We start from the raw sequence: 6179 nt of genomic DNA, 5'->3' as shown, positions 1-6179 counted from the left end.
CATGATAGGATTAGTCATCCTAAAGTCTAAACTTGATGCAAAGATTGAAGAGGCACAGAGTTATACCGTAAAAGATCTCACGTTGTGAAACATGTACACAAAGGGAAACTCATTAGGCTTAATTGTCCCAAGCACCACGACCTTATAGTATGGTCATGAGGGGGAGAGAGGATAAACCCATGATCAATACTACAAGTTCGTGTACCACTATGGTCTAAGACCATGTTATATGGCTCGGTCATTACTCGGCCATAAAGGACCATTCCTCGGCCGTAGAGGCCATGATACAAACACCCAAACTGAAGAGACCATTACTCGGCCGAAGAGACCATGTTATGGTCGGCTGCAAAGACCATCACCTATAAACAGCTTGGCCACGACTTGGCCATGACTTGGCTATATATAGTGCAGGCTTGGCCGCATATAAGCTATTACCTATAAGTTATCGGCCATGTAAGCCATTACCTATAAGGATAAGAATATAAAGTCTATAAGCTTGGGGACATTATGAATTTACATGTATAGAATGATAATATGCATCAGGCCATATAAGTGGGCATAGATATTCCCATCTCAGATTGAATACGGGTCATAAAACCAGACATACACCATCCTAAGAGATTTTGAATAAACCACCACATACATACATGTGCCTTCTAAAGATGGAACCTCAGAAGAGGATTAGGAATATATAAGAATAAAATCTTCTCCACGAAATAAAAAGGACCGAGAGCCAAAACATGGGTGATCAAATAGTGGCCAGGTACGGATTGCATGAAACAAATGAATCCGGATCCAGGTACGGATTGCATAAAACAAATGAATCCGAATATTAAAGGAGAAAGATTATAAGCTGGATAAAGAATGTTAAAAGTACGAATGGTTTTTACCATCACTGTCTTGGCAAAGATCCTCGGACTATACATTACGATTTAAGTCGTCCAAAGAAAAATTATATAAAGCTAGCTAATTGAGAAGCTAATCGAAAATGCCAGACACTGACCCGAGAAATGACTAACCAGCTTAGCACCAAATGAATGTCCTAGAAGAGACATAATCAAGTTGCTATAGAGTCTATACAAGATAGACCAAGTGTTCCATAAGATAAAGGAATCTCGGATAGATAGAATACAGATCTGAGATTATAAGAAAAACCATACCAGACATTGAGAAAAGGCTGCGCAGCTACACATCTAAGGTACCAAACCATGTAGTCTTAGGATGCCAAGCTACTAGGTAATAAAGGTCCTGGATAATAAGATTTAAAATCTATAGATCATGTCTGGAACATAATGGAACCACATGAAAGTGTCGACACACACACACACATTTGTATAAAGATACATAAAGTTATAGCACCTGAACATAAAGAGATAAGCAAGGATCATGAACCCACGAAAGAGTACTCATACAATCATAAAAGATCATAGAGATTAGAAAAGATAAAACGTGGAGGTTCAAAGTATCTAAAAGAGAGATGGGCGTATTGGACATATACATATACATAAACGCCATCTGATCAACCAGTGAAATAGATGGATCTTGTGAGAAGTAAAGAAACCGTGAGAGATGTACATGATGCATGTAAAGGTGTTCTTGTTTTCCTACTAACAGCATTTGATTATAGCTTGTTATACAAGGTACTCACAGAGATCAAAGGAACAGATTATAAGGAGATAAACTCCTATGTGGTGGATGCTGCTACAAATTTTCGAAATTAAAAATGGTCTGGTCATAAGAAAGAGATTAGATACAAATGATGTAGTAAGCAGCATATGGATCACTAGATAAGATGAAAGAACAGTTTCGTTCCTAAGCTGATTCATGGACTGAAACATAAAGCAGCTACATATAGTATGTAAAAGAAATTGATCACGCATGATCATTGATCTTGGAGTTGTATAAAAGACAATCGAATACAGTCCATATATATATATATATGAAATTCCTTGTGATTATACTAAACCTAAAAGAGGTTAGTAGGCATAGAATAAATCTATGTGGGTGTCCGACCAAAAGCATCCGGCCCTTCAAACTAAAGATGTCCGACTATGTCCGTCTAAGGGCGTCCGACTCTTCAGCAAAGAACGTCTGGCTCTTCTACTAGACGCGTCCGGGTTTTAAGACTAAAAGGCGTCTAGCCCTTCTTCTTGATCACGGGCTAGTAGAGAAAAAAGATCAACCGAATACAAATGTATTGTAGTCCATAAGCTTGTGAGAACCGAGATCTATGACCTATTAATATATATTTCAGTGTATGATATAATCCACAGCAACAGATGTCATGAGACACCATCAAGAGATGGAAAAAGGACTACAATGTCCGAGATAGATATGGTACTGCCTAAGGCAAAGAAATCGATGTCCACATCCATGAGAGTGTTCGACCGCAGAGCCATAATAAGAGATTATAAACTCACAGCAATGATCATTGATCTTGAACACTCATGAGACAAGTAGTGGATATGTATAGACGAGGTCTATGACCTAGACATGGATCGGCCAGATTGAGACATAGGTTCATGATAACCATGTCTAGTACATTGTCCACAAGTACTTATTTTGTCCGATCAAAATAAAGAGTTAACAGTAGACGATCACGTCTAGACTATGGACACATGCAAACACGATTTGCAAAGACCCAATAGTGATCCCCGAGAACAATATGGTTCACATTATTGAGCACACATGCTTTACCGGGACACTCGATGTCAAGAGACATGAGAAACGACTTAAGAGGTTAAAGTGGTCTAGATACGGCTTAGTAATGAACTTGGTCGATTACTCCCTTCCTACATATACAGGAAAGATCACGCACCAGATGCGTAGAATGTAGAAACCTACACTGAGGTTCACATCAGGGGGAGTAGTGCGTGTTGTACTCTTTTTCCTTCATCATGGTTTTGTCCCACTGGGTTTTCCTGATAAGGTTTTAATGAGGCAACACGAAGCGTACTACAAATCCTGTATGGTTATGGCATCCAAGGGGGAGTATTATAAATCATGGAGTGGATTGCCATTAATCAGGTCTGGCCCAAGACCGGCCCAATACCTAGAAGATGGAGAGATGGCCGAAGCCCTAGAAAGAGGAGAGAGAGAGGCGGCCACAAAACTTGGAGAAAAGGAAATCATTTCCTTTTCCTAGTAGATGTAATATTTCCATTATTATGTATTAGTAGTTTTCCTAATCCTAGTGTGTTTAGGTTCTGGATACTTTCTATTTATCATCATCTTGTAATCCTTATATAAAGGAACCCTCTTAATCATTAATAAGAACACATAAACATTCAGTCTCTAAATTCTCTATTTACAACAACCGTTGATTTCTTCAAATATTATAAAACAATCATAAGATAAAGGAGAAAAGGTAGGAGGCAGTTTGATTTTGTAGCCTTGTAGGATCTAAAGAATGGCAAAATAAAATGCGCTAGTTTTAACTAGATTTTGACACGTTCTTTAAAAGAGCAGATATATTTTTTGTTTTTAAATTTTATTTTGTAATCTTTAGGGTTTAATTGGTGACCGTAAGAGGAATATTAAGAATGAGTAGGGAAAAAAGTGCAGAAGAATAAAATTATAAGAGTGGAAAGGAAAATTATTCCTCGTCAATTTTGGAGAGAAACAAATTTGTTCTATATTCCTGTAGAATAAAAAGAATGAGAAAGAATGAAAAGGAAAAACTATTCCTTATAAATGGTAAAATAAAAAAGGAATAATAAGAAATGCATTATTCTTTTTTATTTCTTGGTCACCATTTAGACCCTTAATGTACTCCCAAAACTATACTATATAGATTTTGGTTAGGCTGAATTTTCTGTATCTTAACTAATTTTGTTAAATACTTAAATTTATTTATTTATAATGTGTTCAGATATAAAAAATTATGGCTCCGAATGGTGACTGCGGTTTGAGCGGTGCGGGACAAGCGGTTCAACTGCGGTGCAGTTTTAACAGTTATAAAAACGTATAGATATATGATATATGTAAAGATTTTTGTTACTGTTAACTGCGGTGTGGGACAAAGCGGTTATAAACATTCGAAGCCTATATACCCGAGGCGAGGAGTAACATACCAATCATAAAGGTTAACTAATTACTTTTAGTATAATATGTTAACTATCCGCATTTGGTATATACACCAAAAGGAAATAATAATATTTAATTTTTGTAACTGTCGAGTTGAGCGAAATAGATCCGAAACATATGGAAAAATAGAGGTTATAACATTATTTTATTAGTAAAAAACAGTTATGGTTATAGAGTTTCTGTTGTACAATGAATATATAGATGTATGGTGGTGGGTGGTCATCGTATAACAGAAGCAAACAAATATTGAATTCAATGTTTCCGAAAATGTTCTAAACATTGTGCAGTCACGATGGTAATTGTTTTGAACGTTGTAAAGTCAAATGTGCTCGCCCAAACCCTCCTCATGGTCCAGGAGGACCCTCCCCCTAGTTTTACACGGTACAAAATTTTCTATTCCTTTGGTCTATAATTCTAGTTTTATTTGTTATTTGTTTCACATGGGCTGGCATCTGTGTAAGTTCGCAAAAAGAAATAACGATAAGAAAAAAATTGACAGAAGATTTGTGATCATTTCTAGCATTTTAACCTTACTTTAAATTAAATAAAAATACTGATAAAACAAATATTTATAATCTCTGTTTATACATGTGTTATAAGTCCCAAAGGTTTTAAATTAAAATTAAGGAAATGAAACAATAATACAAAACTAGTGTTTATACTATGTAAATAATCCTGGTGAAAAAATATTATGATTCCTTAAAAATATGATGAACCAGAAAATGTTGGTTGACCTGAACTAACATGTAGATATAGTCTTTCATAAAAGTAAGGAAATAAATCTTTTTTATTGTTTTTTTTTTGCTTAAAAAATCCTTTTTTTTTATTGTTGAAGATTTAATACTGTAAAAGCATATCAAATATGGAACGTAGAAGGAATTGACTAAAGAAAAATCATTTTAATGCTGTGGAATGACCAAACAAAACTTTGGCAAAAATCTACTCAAACTTAGAATATTGCATATAGAAGTATTATATAGAGGTTGATTTCTTGAAAATTTATATAACAATCACAAGATAAATTTATAAATTTAGGGAAGTTTACTAAAGTGACACAAATTTATTGGGTTATTACTAGAATAACTCATATTTTAAAAAAATTATTAGAATATTTTTCTGGTCGAAATTACCCTTCTCCATAGTTATATCAAAAAAAACAAAATTACAAAAGTGCCATTAATAATTGATCGCTGGCAGATTTATTTTCAAAAAAATAAATCTGCCGGATATTAGGTCTGCTAATTAAATCGGTTTAGAAAATAAAATCTGTCAAGAGAGTGATGTCAGATTTTCTTTAAAATGGCATATTTGTTTATACGACAGAGTTGTTTGTTCGATTTACGTTGAAAACAGATTTTTAAGGATAAGTCTACCAAACGAGGTAGCAGATTTTTTATAAATGATAGATTTTTTTGTTAGACTTAATTTTTATGACAGATTTGCGTATCCGATTTAAATGGGATAATAGATTTATTATAAATTGTAGAGTTTTGTGTTAGACTTAAATTTCTATGTCAGATTTTTTTATTTATGAATGGGCAGATTTTTATAAGGAAATCCGGGTTTGAATAAACCAAACTTAATTTAATTTTGAATTAAATTTGGTTTTCTTTAGTGTCAAATCCGGTTTATTTCTAGTGTAACTAAAATCAGAATTATGTTTAAATTTTTGAAATTGACGTTAACTTCTGACATGCACAAGTCAATAGAAAAAAATATTGCATGCACCATTTATATAAAATCATCTTGTTACGTTACACAGAGAATGATTTACATGTATAACTTTTATAAAAAAAAATACATCTTGTTACGAAGGAATGATTTTGCTTGTTGAGGTACGGAGGAAATGATTTGTTTGGGTCGGTCAAACAATACTAATGGTCAAAAGGCCAAACCGTGTTAACGTTGAAACCTAATTGTACCTATAACGTTTTGTTCTCATTCTTCAACTTGTTTACAGGTTAAAGCTGCAAATAATAGCATTGTTCATGAACAACTCAATCAAACGGTTGAGAAATTTGTTCTTTATCAATTTGTCTCAGGTTTACAATTTGTCGAGAATTTAATAACCGACGAAGTATTTAATAACCGAC

Source organism: Brassica oleracea, chromosome C7 (assembly GCF_000695525.1).
Source record: "Brassica oleracea var. oleracea cultivar TO1000 chromosome C7, BOL, whole genome shotgun sequence".
In the NCBI taxonomy this organism is placed as follows: domain Eukaryota; kingdom Viridiplantae; phylum Streptophyta; class Magnoliopsida; order Brassicales; family Brassicaceae; genus Brassica; species Brassica oleracea.
This window is presented reverse-complemented; position numbering follows the sequence as displayed.